This window comes from Eulemur rufifrons, chromosome 6 (genome assembly GCF_041146395.1).
Source record: "Eulemur rufifrons isolate Redbay chromosome 6, OSU_ERuf_1, whole genome shotgun sequence".
NCBI classification, from domain to species: Eukaryota; Metazoa; Chordata; class Mammalia; order Primates; family Lemuridae; genus Eulemur; species Eulemur rufifrons.
The window spans coordinates 104,841,516-104,862,950 of NC_090988.1; the positions used below are offsets into that span (position 1 = coordinate 104,841,516).

At 54.1% G+C, this 21,435-nt stretch overlaps 1 long non-coding RNA gene and 1 pseudogene across 3 annotated transcripts; both read left to right on the forward strand.

Moving 5' to 3' along the window:
- The first annotated feature begins 11,296 nt into the window (after positions 1 to 11,296).
- Positions 11,297 to 18,981, forward strand: LOC138385468 (uncharacterized). Of its 3 annotated transcripts, none has more exons than XR_011233717.1 (4): positions 11,297 to 11,489; positions 16,591 to 16,905; positions 17,305 to 17,410; positions 18,562 to 18,981. It is a non-coding gene; the product is annotated as an uncharacterized lncRNA (long non-coding RNA). The 3 variants fall into 3 exon arrangements; XR_011233716.1 differs by having other exon boundaries at positions 18,565 to 18,981; XR_011233718.1 differs by lacking the exon at positions 11,297 to 11,489 and adding an exon at positions 11,686 to 11,732 and having other exon boundaries at positions 18,565 to 18,981.
- Positions 18,982 to 19,044: 63 nt separating this feature from the next.
- Positions 19,045 to 20,551, forward strand: LOC138385053 (receptor-transporting protein 5-like; annotated as a pseudogene).
- Positions 20,552 to 21,435: the final 884 nt, after the last annotated feature.

Below are 21,435 nucleotides of genomic sequence, written 5' to 3' on the forward strand. Positions count from 1 at the left end.
AGGTCTACATTTCTTTCTTTGAGGATTGCCCATAATGTTTTCCATAGAGGTTCTACTAGTTTGCAGACCCAGCAGAGTATCAGCGCTCCTTTCTCTATGCTTCTGTGGCAGCATCTGTTGTTTTTTGTCTTTTTATTAATGGCTATTCTGATTAGGGTGAGATGGTATCTTATTGTAGTTTTAATTTTCATTTCTCTGTGATTAACGATGTTTAGCAGTTTTTCATGTTTTTTGGCAATTTGTCTATCTTCTTCTCAGAAACTTCTGTTCTGGTCTTTTGCCCACTTTTTGATGAGGGTGTTATTCTTTTCTTGCTGATTTGTTTGGGTCTTTGCATATTCTGGATATCATCTTTTGTCAGGTGCATAGTTGCAAATATTTTGTCATATTCTGTAGGTTATGTATTCACTGTGTTGATTATTTCCCTTGCTGTGCAGAAGTTTTCTAATTTAATTAAGTCCCATTGATTTATTTTTGTTGTTGCTATGTTTGTCTTTGCGGTGCTAGTCATAAATTCTTTGACTTGGCTGATGCCTAAAATGTTTTTCCTACTTTTTTTCTAGAATTTTTACGGTTTCATGCTTTTCATTTAAGTCTTCAATCCATCTTGAATTGATTTTTGTATTTAGTGAGAGAGCAATCCTGTTTCTCTCTTCTTCATATGAATATCCAATTTTTCCAGCACTATTTATTGAATAGGGCTTCCTTTCCTCAGTGTATGTTTTCTGCTTTGTCAAAAATCAGTTGGTGCTAGGTAGATGGTTTTATATCTGGGTTCTCTATTTTGTTCCCTTGGATTAGTCACAGTTTTTTACACCAGGACCATGGTGTTTTGGTTACTACAGCCTTGAAGTATAATTTGATGTCAGGTAATGTCATACCTCCAGATTTGTTGTTCAGTATAATGTTGCATGCAGAGGTGAAAGTGAGCATGTTTGCTTTGTCCCTTATCTTAGTGGCAAAACCTGTGGTTAGGGGTTAGGGTTTTCAGAGTTAGGGCTGCTGTTACAGTTCGGATTGGGTCCTGTTAATAATTTAGTATCTTATGGTCACAAGGATTCTGTTTTGTTAGTCTTATGATCTCTGGGGGTTTTTTTGTTTTTTTTTTTTTTAAACAGAGATACTTGTGAATTGTATCTAAACTCCTGGAACTCAGTTGTAAGGTTTCTCTGAGGTTTGCTTGGCCAAGAGGGGTCCATTCTGTTGGCTTGGGGCTTAGGGTTTTGTTTTAATTTACATTACCATGCTTTCACTAGTATAATTTAGTAATGCTTTCTTTATGTATGCATGGGAGGAAACAGCCAGGAAAAATGAGTAAATCTCCAAGAGGTGGCTCTGAGTTCAGGCTTACACACTATCTTCAAGTGAAACAAAGAAAGAATGGGTGTCATGGGGGTCAGTAGTGGGGAGGTAACCAGGAAAAGCAAGGTAAGCAAGAGCAAGCATTGTTGTTCAGACTTAAGTGGTGCCTTCCGCATTGCTAAGAATCCCTCATGATTTAGTCATCCTTCTCTTGTTGCTATGAGAGGGAGATACGTTTACAAATGGAAGTAGGTCTCCTTCACAGACATAAATTTCCCTGACAAAAAGGTAACTTCTGGCCTGTTTTCAGAGCTTCTCCTGTGTCTGCAGTGTCTCAAAATAATCAGCTCAAAATAATCCTTATGCTGGGCTGGGCATGTTGGCTCATGCCTATGATCCCAACATTTTGGGAGGCCGAGGCAGGAGGCTCCCTGGAGCCCAAGAGTTTCAAGGCTAGCTGGGGCAATATAACAAGGACCCATCTGTACACACACATGTGAAAGTATTTGGCAGTGGTGGCTCATGCCTGTAGTCCCAGCTACTTGGGAGGCTGAGGATCACTCCAGCCTGGAAGTTAAAGGTGGCAGTGATCTGTGTTCGTGCCACTGCACTCCCGCCTGCGATGACCGGCGCCTTGCCCTCAACCAGCCGGTGCACCCGCAGACCACCTCCCGGGCGCTCCTGTCTTTGAACCGCTTCTTGCCGAGCTCCTCCAGCGTCTCCTGGAACTGCTTGAAGGTGATGATCTGGCATGACTTCCCCTGCGGGGCGATGGTGGCTTAAGGCAGGGCCTGGAAGCTGACAGGGGGCAGAGGAGAGGAGACGGGGACAGGAGGGGAACAGCCCCCAGCTAAGTCCAAAGCCAGCTGCAGCGCCCGAGAGGGATGCCTGGCCAAGGTGCAAGGGGAGGGCCTTCCGCTCACCGAGGCACCTGCGCTTGGGCCCCGGCTGCTCGGGGCTCTTGAGACCCCTGGTGGTCACAGTGAGGCCTGGGGACAGTGGAATGGAAAGACCACAGCAGTCTGGAGTCGGGGAAGGGAGGCTCCCTACTGCCCTTGGTGGGAGGAAGTGGCCGGCACCCCTGAAGAGCTCGCCTCCCCGTGCTGCGTCCCCGAGCCCAGCGCTTCCCGGGTCCCCAGGGCCCGAGTGAACAGGCCCAGCGGACAAAGGCCGTTCAGAGGCTGTGGGCGCCCCGGGCGGCACCAAGCTCCCCACACTGGGCGTTCTCAGTTCTTCTGTCCGAGCCCAGCTGAGCACAGTGGCCCTGGGGCGATTGTTCGTGTTTCCAGTCACAGCAGGGCACTCCTCCGCCTCTCCTCGGGACACTCCATGTGAGTGGCCACTTGTCGTGGCTACGGCCGCTGCCCCAGACAGGGAGAGCTTCCCAGGGCGGCACAAAGAAGCACTGGCTGTCTGTGCCTCCCCCGCACACCCAGCAGGAGCCACAGCGCTGTCCCCTGCGGGCACAGGCCAGCCAGGGGCCAGGCACCGCCCGGGCTGTTGAGCTCTAGCCCATCCCAGGGGCCCAGCCTCAGGCTGCTCGCTGGCCCAGAAGGTCGCTGGGATGGGGTCTCGGACCCCAGTGAGGCCCCAGCCCCGAGAGGGTGCCAGGTGTGCCTGCCCTTTGTTCGGGCAACCTGGAGGCTGAAAGGGACGAAGCCCTGCAGGTCTCCTTCACTGTTCCCGTGGAAGTGAGAGGAGAAGGGTGGAGCTGGTGTCCCGAGCAGGTGTCCCCAGGACATCTGCACACGTCCAAGGACAGCCCTTGCCAGGGAGCACACCCCGGGACCCCACTGCTCGCCAGAACCAGATGTGGCCTCGGACCCGCTTGGAGACCAGGGGTGGGCAGTGGACGGGACAGGACAGGCGGGAGAGGGAAGTCCAGGCAAGGAGCCTTCCAGGAAGGGAAACTGAGGAAGGCAGGCAGGCAGGGCCTGCGGCAGGGGCGGCTGGTGGCCATCTTCTACCCCCAGCCCCTCGGAAGGAGATATGGATGCGCAGGGCTTCCCTGGCCCAAGGAGGCCTCCCAGCACCCAGCCGCCTGGCGCCCTCAGTCCCCAGGAACCGCACTTGGGGCTGAGAACAGGCTCACGGCAGGGGTGACCGCTGGAGCCACCTGCGCCCAGACCTAAGGTGAGAAAGCGAGGACAGCTGCTCCTTCTCAGGTTGGGGGGGCCGAGAGGAGACCCTGCCTGGTCACATGGCAATGCCGTGTCCCTGCGTGGGAGCATCAGGATGGGAAGGTGGAACGTTCCAGCACTTGAGTCACCCACCAAGGTTGTTCTCACTGGCCTGTTATCCAGCCCATGGATGCCCGGACACCAGGAACGCCCAGGAGCACCAGTTACATCATTGGCAGCCACAGAGATGGGACGGAGCAGCAAGAGAGCGCTAAGACCTGTCTGCAGGTGGCACCGTGGCCCCGGGCCCTCGCTCGAGACCCACAAAGGCAGCAGAGGACGATGGGATGCTGAACCGGAGAAGGGGTGAGGGGTGCTGGCATCCAACAGGCCATGCCGCCTGCGAGGACCAGCACTGACACCTCAGGAACCTGGGGGCAGTGTGGCCACCACAGTGGCCGGGCCTCAGCTTCCTCTCAGCCCCTCTGGGGTCGCTTCTGCAGCCGCCGCCCAGACTGACCCTAACTCTTGCTGTTCTGAGAAGTCCCCTCCAGAGCGCAGGCAAGGCACAGAGCAGCAGAGCGCGAGCGGGTGGGGTCACACCGGGCCAGTCCTGTGACTCAGTTTCTTTTTACATCCGTTGTGGCTGCCTGGGCTTTCTTTGTGGCCCACGGAGCCCTGGGCACTTGCCTTCTGGAAGTTAGTATTGACAATATAAACCAGGTAGTGAAAAGATCAACCCGGTTGTGTTCCTTTTACCATTTTAGTCAAAAGGTGACTCAGTGGTCCATTTTTCAAAATGAGTACAAGTGCTCTTGACATAAATTCAGTGATTTTATCAATAGAATCACAGCTAGAGGTGGCCTTGGCTTCGGGAGCAGAATTATTCCAGGACAAGCAGGCAGGCAGTCGCCGTCCAGGGAGCTAAGGGAGTCCCCTGACCAGAGGAGAACCAGGCCGGCCATGCAGTGCCACCAGAAAGCCCGGCCCCGCTCCCAGACAGGGCCCCGGTGTCACACCAGGAGCCAGCCAGCTCATGAAGACAATTCCTGACTCTCTGCGAATGGAATTGATTTTAGATGGCAGGTGTGTCATTTCCTAGCAGGCAGTCAGCTCAGTCTGCACTTAGAAAATCACCTAAAATAGTGGCATAGGGCCTTGCTCAGCTGGGAAAATTAGACCCTGGTTTGGGAATTAGTGGCCCTTCACCAGCCATGGCCACCTGACCAGTGCGCCCTTTGACCTTGCTCTGGGCTCTTGGTCCATTGACAGGACCTGGACAATTTCCACGGATTTACCTTCCAGTTTTTAAGGACCGATTCGCCATCAGTGAACGAACTTCTTCACAGAAGTTGTGTTTGGAAAACCGGGTGGCTTAAACAACAGGAGCTTCCTGTCTTCAGGACAGCAGGCCAGATGTCCAGGGCCATGTACCCCCTGGAGGCTCCAGGGAAGGACCCTTCCTTGTCTCCAGTGTCTGGTGGCTCCCTGCATCCTGGGCTTGTGGCCGCCAGCTCCTCCTCTGCTCTGTCCTCATGGGGCCTCCTCCTGGGGTGTCTGTTAAAAGGACACTTGTCACTGGATTTAGGGGCCCCCATCTCAAGATCATTAACTTAATTACTTCTACAAAGACCCTATTTTAAAATAAGTTCCTATCCTGAGGTTCCTGTGGACGCGAATTTGGGGGGCGCTATCACACCAGCTCTACCAGTGTCACGAGTAGTTGCCAGGGGTGTTCACTGGAGGGCCAGGTCCCTAATTGCCCTGCTCAGCTCCCTGCCCAGGGTCCCTGTGCACAGCTGGGAGCTCAGAGGTCCCCGCAGGAGGCCGGCTCTCAAGGGTGCCCATTCCCCTGCCCTCTGCTCACACCTGAGCTGGCTGGGCCAGGCCCACTCCCTGCCTGTCAGGTTCTGGACTCTGCTGCTGGCCTTGCACCTCCTGAGAGAGACAGAGACAAGAGAGTGAGAGAGGCAGAGACAGAGAGAGAAGAGAGCAGGGGAGACAAAGAGGCGGAGATGGACACACACGCAGAGGAGGGAGGGGGCAAGTAGGAGGTGTGGCCACCTGGGTGGCACAGCGACACCACATGACATCTTGGGAGTGCCACCTGCTCTGGAGCTCCGTGGATGGAACGGACTCAGTTTTACTAAAGGATGGTCACGGAGCCCCACTCTCCTCCCCAACCATGTGAACCTGGTAGAAAGTCCCAGGGCCTTCCTGAACCAGTGGGATCTACACAGCCAGGTGTGGGGCAGGCCCTGGTGGGACCAAGCCTCCCAGGGAAGCCCAGAGAGGGGAGCTGGGAGACCTGTGTCCACACCTGTCCTACCCCTCCGCCCTCTGCAGCAGTGGGATGGGGAGGGGGCAGCTCTCCCTCCTGGAAGCCTCTCTTGCTGACCAGGCCCTGGGCTACTGCTTTGGGCCAGGAGGGTGTCAGGACGCTGACTTGGCAGCGGGGTGGGGTGTGGCTGTGGGGTGCAGGAGTCTCGGGGACACAGGGCTCCTGGGCAGCTCCCTGTGCCCAATCCACAGGTATGGGACTGTGCAGGGGCTAAGGGGCTTCTCTGTCCCTCCTGCATGGTCTGACTCCTCCCTCAGCGTTCACCCCCCATCCCCTGCCGGGGGCGGGGGGCTCCAGAGTTTGGAGTTTCATTCCAGGTGGCCTGGGGCTGCTGGCAGTCGGTGGTCGGTCATGCTCGGCCACAGCAACGCCTGGACGTCTTCAGCCTCTCCCTGGAGAGGCAGCACCATTCACACCCTCCCCCTCCGCAGAGCCAAGGCAGGACCAGCCCATCGGACACCACCCGGCCCACAGCACACCTGGCCCCTGGCCCTGGGATTTGGCTGCCCGCAGCCTCAGGCCTGCTGAGCCTCTCCCGAGGACCTGGCCCAGAGCAGGCTCTGTCCTCAAGCGGCAGTGCCAGGGCCCTCTCACTGGAGCCACGTGGGGCTCGAGCAGCCGGATGCCAGAACAGAGGCCTCTCGACCTGGTTCCTGTTTGGGGCACAGAACCACCCAGCTCAGTGCCTCGCCTGCCTGGTCCCAGCCCTGTCTGTTCCTGGGCCTCCCCAACGTGCCCCATCATTTTGTTTGGAGTGGGCAGCTGCTGGGGGTCAGGAGGCTGAGGGAATATGGCAGCGATCAAAGCTCCTGCTTGTGAGCACCTTGCGAAGCACCTCAAAATCCACCAGGGACACAAAACCCAAACTCAGGAGACACTCGAGACACATGTGGGGGCCTCTGACCCTGGCAGGTGGGGACTTAGTGGGAATTGGCTGGCCGCAGGGCAGACGGCTGACCCTCGACATCGGAAGGCGCCGAGTACATGCAGTAGGCACAGCAGGCCAACAGTCCCCCACGTGCCAGGGCTGCGAGCTGGCCTGATGCCTGCCAGCCTCAATATGCCCTGGCCCCTGGAGAGGAAGCTACCTATGCTAGAGCACTGGCCTGGCCAAGCAGGGTCCTGGCGGGAAGCAGCAGAGGTGTTGGGGAGCAACGGGAAGTGGTCCCTGGGATGTTCCAACGTCCAGCCAAGGACACCAGCAGGAGGCAGTGGGGAGCTGTGCGGGTTGCAAGCAGGGTGCCACATGGCAGAGGAAGCTGGCATAGCTGGAAGCTTTCAAGCTGCATCGCAAAGGCCACCAGCAGGGGTCCCAGTGGGGACTCAGGGTCTCTGGCCTTGAGCAAGGATTCTCAGCCGGGGTGCGGTGGCTCCCCAGTGTCCCAGGCGGCCAGAGGATGGGCCCTTTGATGAGCAGGAGCTGGGCAGCCTCTGCCGGGCATGGCGACCATGCAGCCCACTGCAGAGCGAGAGAGGTCCGTGCCCTCGGGGTTCCAGTAGTTCCTGTTGGGCCTGGGCAAGGATGAGCTGCAGCCTGAGCGGGAGGTCTGGGGAGGGTGCAGGGCAGGGCTGGGTTGGCCCGAGGGTGTGGACAGCTGGGGGAAAGTCTGTGGGACCCCTGCGTGCTGGGAACATAAGTTCTCTAAAAAGGAGTCTGGAGGAAAGAGACTCATTCCAGAGACCCCGCCTTCCGTGTCATAGGGTGGCCATTCCAGAGAGCACAGGGAAGGCTCACGTTACACAGAGGAAGTTAACGCCAGGCTCCAGTCAGGTTCATTATACAAATGAGGGATTCACTGGCTTGGTCTGATAGACTAGTGCAGCTGAGTCCTGATTGGTCAATACAGATGAGTCTGATTGGTCAATGCAGCAGAGTCTGATTGGTCATGGTGGCTTACTTCTAATTGCTCAATGCAGCTGAGTCTGATTGGTTAGTGTGGCTGAGTACTGATTAGTCAATGAGCTGTGTCAGATTGGACAGTGAGGCTGAGTCCTGATTGGCCAGTGCAGCTGAGTTTGATTGGTCAGTGAGGCTGAGTTCTGATTGGTCAGTTCACCTGAGTCTGATTGGTCAGTGTGGCTGAATCCTGATTGATCAATGTGGCTGAAGCTGATTGGTCAGTGGAGCTGAGTACTGATTGGTCAGTGTGGCTGAATCTGATTAGACAATTTGGCTGAGTCTTGATTGGTCAATTTGGCAGAGTCTGCTCCATCAGTGTGGCTGAGTCTGATTGATCAGCGCGGCTGAGTCCTGATTGGTCAACGTGGCTGAGTCAGCTTGCTGAATGCGGCTGAGTCCGAGTAGTCAGTGTGACTGAATCTGATTGGTCAGGGCTGCTGAGTCCTGATTGGTCAATGTGGCTGAGTCTGATTGCTGAATGCGGCTGTGTTCAATTAGTCAGTGTGGCTGAATCTGATTGGTCAGTGTGGCTGAATCCTGACTAGTAAGTGTGGCTGAATCTGATTGGTGAGTGCCGCTGAGACGTCATTGTTCAACGTGGCTGAGTCTGAATGCTCAATGTGGCTGCGTCTGATTAGTCAGTGTGGCTGAATCTGATTGGTCAGTGCGCTTGAGTCCTGACTAGTGAGTGTGGCTGAATCTGATTGGTGAGTGCGGGTGAGTCCTGATTGGTCAGCGTGGCTGAGTCTGATTGCTCACTGCGGCGGAATCTGATTGGTCAGTGTGGATGAGTCCTGACTAGTAAGTGTGGCTGAATCTGATTGGTGAGTGCGGGTGAGTCCTGATTGGTCAGCGTGGCTGAGTCTGATTGCTCACTGCGGCGGAATCTGATTGGTCAGTGTGGATGAATTTGATTGGTCAGTGGGGATGAGTCCTCATTGGTCAAGCTGGCTGAGTCTCAATACTCAGTAGGGCTGCGTCTGATTTGTCTGTGTGGCTGAATCTGATTGGTCAGTGTGGCTGAGTCCTGACTAATGAGTGGGGCTGAATCTGATTGGTCAGTGCTGCCGAATCCTGATTGGTCAACGTTGCTGAGTCTGAATGCTCAATGCGGCTGCCTCTGATTAGCCAGTGTGGCTGAACCTCATTGGTCAGTGTGGCTGAGTCATCAATAGTCAGTGTGGCTGAATCTGATTGGTCAGTGTGGCTGAGTCCTGACTACTCAGTGTGGCTGAATCTGATTGGTGAGTGCAGGTGAGTCCTGATTGGTCAATGTTGCTGAGTCTCAATGCTCAATGCGGTTCCGTCTGATTGGCCAGTGTGGCTGAATCTGATTGGTCAGTGTGGCTGAGTCCTGAAAAGTAGGTGTGGCTGAATCTGATTGGTGAGTGCGGGTGAGTCTTGATTTGTCAACGTGGCTGAGTCTGATTGCTCAATGCGGCTGCGTCTGATTAGTCAGTGTGGCTGAATCTGATTGGTCAGTGTGGCTGAGTCCTGACTACTCAGTGTGGCTGAATCTGATTGGTCAGTGCCGCTGACTCCTCATTGGTCAACGTGGCTGAGTCTGAATGCTCAATGCGGCTGCATCTGATTAGTCAGTGTGGCTGAATCTGATTGGTCAGTGTGGCTGAGTCCTGACTACTCAGTGTGGCTGAATCTGATTGGTCAGTACCGCTGACTCCTCATTGGTCAACGTGGCTGAGTCTGAATGCTCAATGCGGCTGTGTCTGATTAGTCACTGTCGCTGAATGTGATTGGTCAGTGTTGCTGATTCCTGAGAAGTCAGTGTGGCTCAATCTGATTGGTCAGTCTGCTGAGTCCTCATTGGTCAAGGTGGCTGAGTCTGAATGCTCAATGCGGCTGCGTCTGATTAGTCAGCGTGGCTGAATCTGATTGGTCAGTGTGGCTGAGTCCTGACTACTCAGTGTGGCTGAATCTGATTGGTCAGTGCCGCTGACTCCTCATTGGTCAAGGTGGCTGAGTCTGAATGCTCAATGCGGCTGCATCTGATTAGTCAGCGTGGCTGAATCTGATTGGTCAGTGTGGCTGTGTCCTGACTAGTCAGTGTGGCTGAGTCTGATTGGTCAGTGCTGCTGAGTCCTGATTGGTCAACGTGGCTGTGTCTGAATGTTCAATATGGCTGCTTGTGATTAGTCAGTGTGGCTGAATCTGATTTGTCAGTATGGCTGAATCCTGACTAGTAAGTATGGCTGAATCTGATTGGTCAGTGCTGCTGAGTCGTCATTGGTCAACGTGGCTAAATCTGAATGCTCAATGAGGCTCCGCCTATTATTCTGTGTGGCTGAATCGGATTGGTCAGTGCTGCTGAGTCCTGATTGGTCAACGTGGCTGTGTCTGAATGGTCAATGCAGCTGCCTGTGATTAGTCAGTGTGGTTGAATCTGATTGGTCAATGCGGCTGAATCTGATTGGTCAGTGTTTCTGAGTCATGATTCGACAACTTGGCTGAGTTTGATTGGACAATTTGGCTGAGTCTACACCGTCAATGTGGCTGAATCTGATTGGTCAGTTCGGCTGAATTCTGATTAGTCAGTGCGGCTGAACGTGCTTCACCAATGCAGCTGAATCTGATTGGTCCGTGTGGCTGAGTCCTGATTGGTCAACGTGGATGAATCTGATTGCTGAATGTGGTTGACTCTGATTGGTCAGTGAGGCTGAGTCCTGAATGGTCAGTGTGGCTGAATGTGATTGGTCAGTGCGGCTGATTCCACATTGGTCTGTGTAGCTGGATCTGATTGGCCAATTTGGCTGAGTCGTGATTGGTCAATTTGGCTGAGTCTGCCTCCTAAGTGTGGCTGCGTCTTATTGGTCAGTGCGGCTGAATCTTGATTGGTCAATGAGGCTCAATATGATTGGTCAGTGTGGCTGAGTCCTGATTAGTCAGTTTGGCTGAATCTGATTGGTCAGTGTGGCTGAGTCCTCATTAGTCAGTGTGGCTGAATCTGATTGGTCAGTTCTGCTGAGTTCTGATAGGTCACCGTCACTGAGTCTGATTGCTTAATGCAACTGAGTCCTGATTGGTCAGTGTGGCTTAATAGCCTTGGTCAGTGTGGCTGCGTCTGATTGGACACCTTCGCTGATTCCTGATTGGTCAATTTGACTGAATCTGATTGGTCAATGTGGCTGAGTCCTGATTAGTCAGTGTGGCTGAATCTGATTGGTCAGTGTGGCTGAGTCCTCATGAGTCAGTGTGGCTGAATCTGATTGGTCAGTTCGGCTGAGTCCTGATTGGTAAACGTGGCTGAGTCTGATTGCTCAATGCGGTTGAGTCTGATTGGTCGCTGAGGCTGAGTCCTGATTGGTCAGTGTGGCTGAGTCTGATTGGACATTTTGGCTGAGTCTGATTTGTCAGTGTGGCTGCGTCTGAGTCGTCATTGTGGCTGAATCCTGATTGGTCAATGTGGCTGAATCCTGATTAGTCAGTGTGGCTGAATCTGATTGGTCTTGCAACTGAGTCCTGATTGGTCAACGTGGCTGAGTCTGATTGGTCAATGCGGCTGAGTCTTATTGGTCTGTGAAGCTGAGTCCTGATCAGTCAGTGAGCCTGAGTCTGATTGGTCAATGCAGCTGAGTCTGATTGGTCAGTGTGGCTGAGTCTGATTAGTCAGTGCAGCTGAGATCTAATTGCTTAATGCAGCTGAGCTCCAGACGTGCTAAAGCTGATCCGAGGCTCAGGTTTCTGAGGTACTCCAGTGCGGTGTGGGCGTGGCGCAGGCGTGGCCTCCAGTCAGCAAATGACCTCTGGGCTCCATGTTAAAATCAGACCCTGCAGCTGCTCGGGTCCGTCTTGAAGGATGGGCTTTCAGGTACACATTTGTCCGCATTCTGCCTCTGAGCCGGACCCGTCCGGTGCAGCGGCTGCAGCTGGCCCGGTCCCCCTATTCCCCGCGGGACCCCAGGGGCAGCGGAGGGGTTGGGCAGCGCCACCAGCCCTGTGCCTGGGAAACACCCAAGCGCCTGTGAAATACGGATCGGTTCCGGGTCGCCTCGGCTGTGGGTCCGGCTGCGGAGAGTCAGCTGGCACGGTCCGGGGCCTCCCGCAGACGCCTGTGAGAACGCTGAGGCAGGGTGGGGAGGACGCCGAGCCCAGCCTGGATGCGAGGAGGCTCATTAGGGTCCGAGGGGTGGGGTGCGGACGGGACCTGGAAACAGCTCAGAAAGGGAAATTGAGTCCAGGCCGTCGGGCCGGGCCGGGGGCTTTCTGAAGACGCGTCTGTCAGAGCGTCGCTGCCGCAAGATCTTAGGTTTGTCACGCGACCCAGGTGCGGCGGGAGTGTGGGCAGCGGCAGAGACGCCACCTGCGCAGCGGGGCTGGTCTAACACACGCAGCGGCTGGGCTGCGATGACCCGCGAGGGCGTCTGGGGACCCCGCTGTGCCCTGGTGGCTTCGGCAGCTCTGTTCACGGCATGGGAAAGGTTTCTGACCACACGGTCATCCCAAGCAGAACCTCGTCCAACGCAGGACCACAGAAAGCTTCCCCATCTCGCTCCTTCACTGGGGTCGACTCCTGGGGTGAATCGCGTCCTCGGGAGTGTACACAACTGTCATCTTCACAACCTGAGGGTTGTCCTCGGTGTTGGATTGTGCCCAGACTCCCACGTAGCTCTTATGGAGCAGGGTGGGTAGTGGTGGCGAGGCTAACTGAATAGATGGGAATTTGGGTAAAAGCTGTTGTGTGGCAAAGTCTCCTGGTGAAAATAACTCAAGCATTATTTCCCCTAGTTGGGAGAAGGACGTATGGGCCTGGTAGGTTTTTAAGAAGTCCCTGTCCAGGAGATGTATGGGGGCTGACGGGACAAGCAAAAGGCCACGGCTGTCACGAGGGGTCCTAGTCGGAGGATAGGTAGAGATTTAGGAACTGTCATAGATTCGTTGGCCACTCCAACCATCTAGATGAATTCAGAACCCCAGGGAGGGCACAGAGACACTGTGCCGGGGCTAAAGATAGACAGCGTAGCCCCAGTGTCACCCACACCTCCAATCTTCATATCTAACTTCTCTCCAATCTTAATATTTAAATCTCTTAGTTGATTAATCTGGATAGGGGTCGTGTTCCATGAATGTCCCTGGAGTATCCCTGCTTTGCTGCTGGGAGAGGTCCTGGGGACTTTAGCAGGATTTAGTTGTAGCCAAATATTGGAGGAAATCAGGGGATTTAGGATCCATTCCAGGCTACAGGTAGATAACAAGGACTCGAACACAGTGCACAGGGCTTCAATCTACTAGCAGGTGTGCTTCAGTTTTCCTTAGAAGCATGATTTTGTCTGTCCACGTTGATCATATAGGAATCTCAGATTTTAGAACTTCTTGAGAGGAGGAAGCCAAACCAAGGCAGGCTTTAGGTGTTACTTATAGTCTTAAGGTTCTCGGACTTATAGTCTCTTTACTTATAGTTCTCTTTACTTAGAGTCTTAAGGTCTGTCACTGCCAGGAAGTGACAAATTTTTACTCATTCTCTGTAAGGCTGGGAACACTGGCATTTTATGCATAGTCTTAAACATGACACTTCAGTCAAATCCTTGGGAATATGGCCAGTGTTTCCAATTGTATCCTGCTTGTAAAGAGACAGCATATTTTTATTGAACTTATATAAATAAAGATAAGGATATTCACGAATACTTCCGGAATTTTGAAGGAATCGAGTAGGGAGAAAAAGCAAATGCTTTCATCTTTGTTCACAAAAGGATACTTTACGAAATTGTTGCAAACTAAACAGAGCTTATGAAAGAAAATTTCCTTGACTCTGGAAAACATTTAGGTAAAGAACCAACATTTTAAATAAAGGCATAAAAGCAGTATTGTTATCAATTATTTAGTTTCATGTAATCAAGATTGTTTTTCTCAATCCTTTTTTTTTTTTTTTTTTTTTTGAGACAGAGTCTCACTCTGTTGCCCAGGCTAGAGTGAGTGCCGTGGCATTAGCCTAGCTCACAGCAACCTCAAACTCCTGAGCTCAAGCGATCCTCCTGTCTCAGCCTCCCGAGTAGCTGGGACTACAGGCATGCGCCACCATGCCCGGCTAATTTTTTCTATATATATTTTTAGCTGTCCATATAATTTCTTTCTATTTTTAGTAGAGATGGGGTCTCGCTCTTGCTCAGACTGGTCTTGAACTCCTGAGCTCAAATGATCCGCCCACCTCGGCCTCCCAGAGTGCTAGGATTACAGGCATGAGCCACCGCGCCCGGCCTGTTTTTCTTAATCTTGATTAACAATTTTGGACTATAGCTGATTGAAAATGCTTCCATCAAAGAATTTAAAATAATAACTGTGGAAACCCAGAACAGCCATGGTCAAAAGTCTGATGAGAGTTTACAATTGGCAAGAAAATGTAGGTATTTCTGTGGCATATAACAGTTTAACATAGTAATCATGATGACTGATAGCACATAACACAACACATTAGAATTTTCAGAATCACATATTTTTGGAATACATTTTAATAACACATTTACACAAATATGACCAAGTTAAATATTTCTTATTTAGCAATGCTTCCTATACGATTTACCAAATTAGCCTAATAGTTTAATATCTCCACAAGAAGAGATATACATTCTTTGATGCTCTCCTGGGGTCCAACTGGAAAATCCCAAAGTTAATTTTAGGTCAAAAAGATTTAATTTAGGATTTTGATCCCAGGAAAACCTGCCAAAGATGTTAAAAGGTTTGAGGTACTTCACTAAACAGAGTCATGGGTCACTAACAGACTCAGATAACTTTTGTTTCTTTGAAATAAGAAGTCAAAAGTATATGAGTCTAAACTCTTATTCAATTAATGTTCAATTACTGTTTTAGAATTATCTTATTTAGATAATATCTATATATTCAATGAATATTCATCATTTAACTTCACTTAGTAAAACTCTAAGGGTATATTTACTTAAAATATTTGAGAAACCTCCCCAAGGAAACATATTACAAAATATAACCATTATCAAAAATTTATTTACAAACTTTTTTCCTAGCCACATCTACCCAATTTATTCATTCTTAACAATTATGCCTGGAAAATTTTATGAGACATCAGACAAATATAGCCATCATCCCAGGCTAAATTTTCATGCCAAGAAAGCATCATAAAAGTAAGAACTTTAAAGTTAAATATATGTATATCTAGCTGAAGACCTAGTCATTCCCATCAAACCAATATTAGACCAGTCTCATCTGCCAAAAGATTACTAAGTCCTGTGCATTTGAAAAGCATCTGGGCTTATTTGCATAATTTACAAATATTTATTTATAAGCAAATTTGGTACTATAGACGATATACAAACAGACCTTTGTAGACAGTCCCGTGTGTTGAAGCTGTCATTTCTCCCCATCCAATTATCTTGATATCCTTGTTTAAAATTTATTGACCATAAATGAAAGGTTTAAGTCTGGACCTCTATTCTGTTCCACTTGTCTGTAGGTCCATTTTTATGTCAGTATCACACTGTCTTTATTGCCATAGCTTTGTAGTAAAATTGGATGTCTGGTTGTGTAAGTTCTTCAATTTTGTTCTTTTTTCAAAATTGTTTTGGCTGGTATATTGTCTAGATGCTCTGAATTTCCATACACATGTTAGGGTCAGCTTGTCATTTCCACTAAAAAAAGGCGCTGCCAGGGTTCAGTAAGGATCCTGGTTAGTCTGTAGATCAGTTTAGGGGAAAACTGCTCCTTAATAACATTTTTTTGCAATCTGTGAATACTGTAGATCTTTCCATTTAATAGACTGTCTTCAACTTCTCTTAGCCATGGTTTACAGCTTTCAGGGAATATATTTCCACCAATTCTGTTAAAGTTATTCTTTTGGTAATATTATGAATAGAATAGCTTTCAAATAGAACTTAGATTTTTCATTGCCAGTGTACAGAAATGACTAAGTGTTGTATCATGATATTATGCCCTGCACCTTGTTAAGCTAATTTGTTATTTCAAGTAGTTTTCAAATTTATTTTTCAGGATTTTATTGCCTGAAAATAAACATAGTTTTACTTTGTGTTCTGTATGCCTTCATTTTTCCTGCTCTGTTGTGCTGGCTGGAACGTTAGTGCAACATCAAAAGTGGTGGCAGGGCACACTCTCGCTGTCCCCAGTCCCAGGAGAAGCGTTCAGTCTTCCTGTGAGCACACACCAAACTGCTGTAGCCACACATGTAACCTCACACACCACACACACCACACAGACACACACGCAGCCTCACACAGAGACAGGTGCACACACAACACAGAGTCCTAGGGCCATACCAGGAGGGAGGCAAAGGAGTGTGGCTGTGGGGTCCCCAGCCCTTGACAGACTTGAGGCCGAGGGACAGCAGTACCTGGTGAAGTCCTTCATGTGCACTGCTGCTCTCCAATTGCTTTTTCTGCTGTTCTGGGTGATACAGTCGAATGTGCTCAACTTCCTGGACACGAGACAGGGGAAGGAGGACGGGGCAGGGACATCAACCATGTGTACAGCACCCACACGACAGCTCAGCTCTGCCCACCATGCGGCCCCGCGAGGCCCCCCGAGGCCAGGACAGGTGCAAGTGCTTTGTGGTCCCTGCCTGGCTGCCATCTGAGTAGGCAAGTGGGCACACGGGCGGCCTGGGGCAGGGGCTCTTCTGTGCCTGCCACCCCATGCAGGGCCACGCCTGACGGGCATTCCCAGTGTGGGGGGCAGCACTGGAGGGCAGCTTCGGAAAGCCCCCTCTGTCTGAGGGTCCAGGCAGCCGGTGGGGGGTCCTCACATCTGGACACTACGTGCTATGCACCGGGGATGCGCAGACCGAGGAGTGTGGGGTGGGGCTGGCTGCACAGGTGCTGCCACCAGCCTGAGGCCACACCGCTGGGTCCTCGGATCACACACCCCTGCGGGTGCTCGTGTACTCGGCCTTGCAAAGTGACCCCACCCTAAGGCACTTTTTGTTCTCTCCCCAGGACCTCAGCCTTTCAGACAGTGCAGCCTAAAGAGCAGACTTGACCAACTTCTGTACAGGACCCCGGCGACTCGCCAGCAGCCCACTCTCCAACAGGACGCCCGCAGACCCCACGCCTTCCAGCCCCACAAAACGTGGCCCGCTGCAGATGCCCTCCCCTCCCCTCCTGGCTCCGGCTGACATCACTTGCATCAAATCTTCCTTCCTCCCGCCCCCCCAGCAGTGCTCCTGGCCCCACTCTTCGGCTCTCTGTGTGGACAGCACAGGCCAGGCCAATCCCCTGGGTTTGGTGGCAGAGCAGACGCAGGCCCGTGAGGTGAGTCTGGACCCTGGAAAGTGCCGTCAGCTCGGTCTCTGCGTCCCGCGGGGGCAGAAGAACCCCAGGGCGTGAGACGTGTTTATCAATAAAGGAGCAATGTTGGTAAAAATGGGCCTGTGCCTATTGCAGCCATGTGCTTCCTTGGACAAGCCAAACTTTTCCTTTTTCTTCCCCTAAAAACCAATGAATGTGAGAACAGATGGTTTATAATTTTCTCTAGATAGTGAAGAGGGCCACCCACGGAAGCCTATTTGCAGCTCAGGGAGCAGATGGAGGTGGCCCTGGGCTGCCTCGGCCCGGCCAGCAGCTCAGCCTGGGCCTGGAGGATTTCTGCAAAGGTTCTTGGGCCTCACTTGTCTGTCTTGATTAACTCCCGGGCTCTCATTTCTTCCACAGCCCCTCAGAACCTGTGTCATGGCTTGAGCACGTAAACTTGCACTTGTACCATCAAACCCAGATGGTAAGGACGCCCTGGAACCTCCTGGATGCTGTGCTCTGCCTGGTAAGTTCCATGTGAAACATTTAACACCTGACTGCCACACTAAAAAAAAAAAATTCCCTGGGGCCATGGTGTTTTATTAAAACTAAACGATCCATTCTAATTTGTTATTTTTTTATTGTTTTCTGTGCATGGGTTATGTGCAACTCAACCCACATTTTTTGAATTAAATTGTCAGTATTAGTTTCTGGGGATGCAGGGCAGGGTGGGGTCCTCGCGGCAGCGGACACCTCGGGCAGCACTTGTGGGTCCCCATCACTCACGCCGGGGCAGCCGCAGGGATGCAGGGGTGGACTCAGCCAGCACGTCCCCCCCACGTGTCCGGACCAGCGCACCAGGATGGGGGCGGGGTAAGCGCCACCCGCGCCCTCAGAGGGCCCCGCGGGGTCAAAGCCGCAGCGCTGCTGGGCGCCCAGCTTGGCGGGGAGGCTGCTCTGTCTGCCCGCACACGGAGTGTCAGGTGCTTGTCTGTGGAACGGACCCTCGCAGTGTCTGCTTCCCTGCAGCGGCGGGTCCAGGGACCACCTCTTCCTCGCTGTGTGAGTCCCAGGGGGCCCTTCTGCTGGGATCCCGCCGGCCCGGCCCTGGCTCCCCGCCGCTGGCATCGGTTTTGGACCCACCCAGGGCAGCGAGTCTGGCTGGGCCCCCGCCGGCTGGCAGGTGGGGCGAGGGCCAGGACTTCCCGGGAGCTCACGCGCCCCCCTCCCCACCCCAGCCTGGCCCCGCACCCCCTGCCCCCGGGGGCCCAGCGTGGGAAGGCTGAGGGGGACCATCTGGCCCCTGCCCAGTCCACCCGGGAGTGTCCACCCAAGGCACCTCCCACCTCCTCCAGGGAGCCTACCTGGCCTCCTTAGCTGTTAGAGTCCCGCCACGAAGGTGAATATTTTTAAATGAGCGCTGGCTGAGTCTGGGTGCGGTCATATTTGTGGGGTTTCACAGTCTCCCTGAAGCTTCTCACTGGGATCGTGTAGCGGTGGGAGAGGGCCACGCCCCGCACGGTCTAGACTGGAAGAACCTGCGGACTCACGGCCCCGACAGAGGCCGGTCTTGGCCCGGTAGTCGGGTGTTGGGGGGGCGGGAGCTGTCTGGCAACAGTCCCGGGTCCCCCCTGCGGTCGGAGGGAGCGAGCGCCATGAGCAGCTCTCTGTCCCCAGCAGACCTGGCTGAGTGTGAGGAGCAGAGTGTCCCAGCGTCTGTGACGGACCCGCACATGGGTCCCAGTGTCAGCTGCGTGCGGCAGACGGGACGTGCCGTGGGCACCCGGGGAGGCCCCCAGCCCCGGGCTCAGAATCGACCCCGCTGGGAACAGGGCCTTGCGGACGGCACTGGCTCAGAGCAGTCACACGGAGTAGGTGGGCCCTAATCCAGTGTGACTGGTGTCCCGTAGAAAGGGGACGTTTGTGCAGAGTCACACGTGTGAAGACGAAGGCAGAGACTGGGGTGACGCTTCCACAAGACCATGAACGCCAAAGGCTGACGGCAAACCCAGCACCGGGAGAGGCCTGGGGCAGCCCGGCCCCCAGAGCCTCGGGAGGACAGACCTGCCGACACCGTGGCCGCGGACACTTCTGCCCACTGACACTGACATCCTCCAGAAATGCTATGGGGACAGCCTCAGCCCAGACCAGTGCCCCGAGATGTGTTTTGGGGACTGCTGTGAGGCCTGTGACCTGGGGGTCTGCTTCCTCCAGGGGGACCCAGGCCGGCCTGTGGGCCAGCGGCCAGGAGCCCCACCACTGCTGAGGGCAGGCGTGCTGGAACGACACTCGCCTGCCCGTTGCCGCCCTGGGCAGAAGCAGCTGCGTGGCCACCGCCACGGCCCAGCCCACGCCCAGCAGCGGCCCCACAGCCGAGTGCGCCAGGGGCCTCGTCACCATCTCGCTCTCTGTGTGCCAGTTCCAGAGCCCCCTCTCTGAGACCCACGACTTCCTAAGCGAGGGCGACGGCATCGTCGCTGTCCCCTTCTCCCTGGTGGACACGGACATGGGCCAGGGGCCAGTCGCCCACAGCTGTGCCTCCCCTGGGGGAAGCTCCCTCCTTGCAGCTGGCAGCAGGGGGTGGGGGGGTGGGGGGGCCGCGCGTCCTTGGCAAGGGTTCCACAGCCGCGCCCAAGGGCAAAGGCATGGCGGTGGATGTCAGAGACCCCATCTTCCGGGGCAGAGGCCGCCTCATTGAAGTCAAGACGACCTTCGAGCTCCAGGGCTTCCTCTTCAAAGCCAGGGACACCTCCTCCCTCCCTGTCGGTGTGGCCAGAGGCCATGGCCCCGTCTCCTGCAGCCACGGCCTCGGAGTCCTGCGGACAGCCCTGCCGACAGGGTCCTACGTTGTCAGCCTCGGGCCCGATGGGGAGAGCTCCCTCACCTTCCCCCTGTCCTTTGCCAGGGCCACTGGGGACAAGGATGCCTTCACCTGCTGCACAGAGGGCCAAGGGCAGGAGGGTGGCCGCCAGGGCCCTGCCAGCGGAGGAAACACCCCCCCTCCCGGAGACTGCTGTGGACAGCCCCACGGCCAGCGGGGAGCACTCGGTCACACTCCCCTCCACCTTTACTGAGGACGCAGATGCCTTTGCTGGTGTTGCCCAAAGCAACGGGAAGGAGGGTGGCCACCAGGGCCTCGTCACTGCTGGTCATGACCCCTGTACGGAGACCAACGCCAGTGGCCTCACTTCCAAGGATATTGGCTCCCTGGCCGCCTGGTCCTTTCCTGATGACATCAGAGGCAGACTCTTTCATTGACGTCACCGAAGGCAGAGAGAAGGAAGATGGCAGCCAGGGCCCTGTGGGCCACGAGTCCCGCCCTCCAGCCAGTGCCCACGGCCCCGTGCGCGTCAGTGAGGGCTCCATCACCATCCCCTTCTCAGTCCTGGATGTAATTCGCGAGGGCGCGGGCCACATGGCCCACGGCCCCCAAAACCATGGCTTGCTCACCTACAGCTATTACGGGAAGGGACGGCTGAGGTCCAGGCTCGGCAAGGCCAGCCGTGGCAGCCGCAGAGAGGCAGACCTCCGCTCTGGCCGCGCCTGCCGAAGGCCACGTGCTGAGCCCTACGAAGACGTGTGGATCTGGGTTTCCACGACCCTCTGTGTCCTCTGGCTGCTGTGCATGTGCAGACTGAATCCCGGCATCTTCTCCCAGCAGGTGTGACACCTCCAGCTGTGCCTGCCCTCTGCCCCCCAGCAGGTGCTGCTGAGCCAAGCCACCTCTGAGTGCCCCCACCCCGCCAGCAAGCCCGGGCCCCAGCCCCCTCCTCCCACCTCTTGCCTTATGGTGGTTTTGTGGGTGTCTGTTGTGATTGTCCTTTGAGCTGCACCTGTGTGTTCCGAGAGCTTTTCTGTGTGTTCCCAATAAAACAAAACAGACCCAAGTGTGTAGCTCTCCATCCAAGGGGACTGTGGCCACCGCCTGAGCTGGGAGGAGCGTCATGGGCTCATCCTCCCCGTCTCTGGTGCATCTTCCCTCAGTCCTTGCAGGAAGTCCCCCCGCCCCGTGCCCAACACTTCTTCCCCCCAAGAGCGCTTCCCCTTGGGGAGTTCTGAATTCCTGGTCACGTGTACGTCCTGGGACGGGACAGGACACTCTGGCTGGCAGGTGCAAGTTAACATCCTTTCTGTGTTGACCCATGGGGTTATCCGGGACAGGCCACCTGCCCCGCTCTGGGAATCATTAAGGTCCCGAGCCGAGATGTGGTTGGTAAGCCTTTCCCTGCTCCCTCCAGCTTTCGGGGAAGGAGCCACAGGAGGGCCCAGAGACGTCTGGGTTTCAGAAATGCCACACAGTGCAGAGGACACATTTATAAGAGCCCAGTTTCCATCTCCAAGGAGCAGGGAGCAGTGGGGAAACATACTGTCTCAGCCAGGCAGGGACCTGACCGGAGCCACAGCCGTGGCCTGCCACCCTGTCCCTTCTCTCCCGGGGCAGGGCCGGCCCCAAGGCTCAGACCCTGGGTCCGAGATGTGGGTGACCTTGAGGTCTGCTGAGGGACTTGGGAAGCCTCGCTCTGCAGAGGGAAACCTTCATCCTTTGTCGAG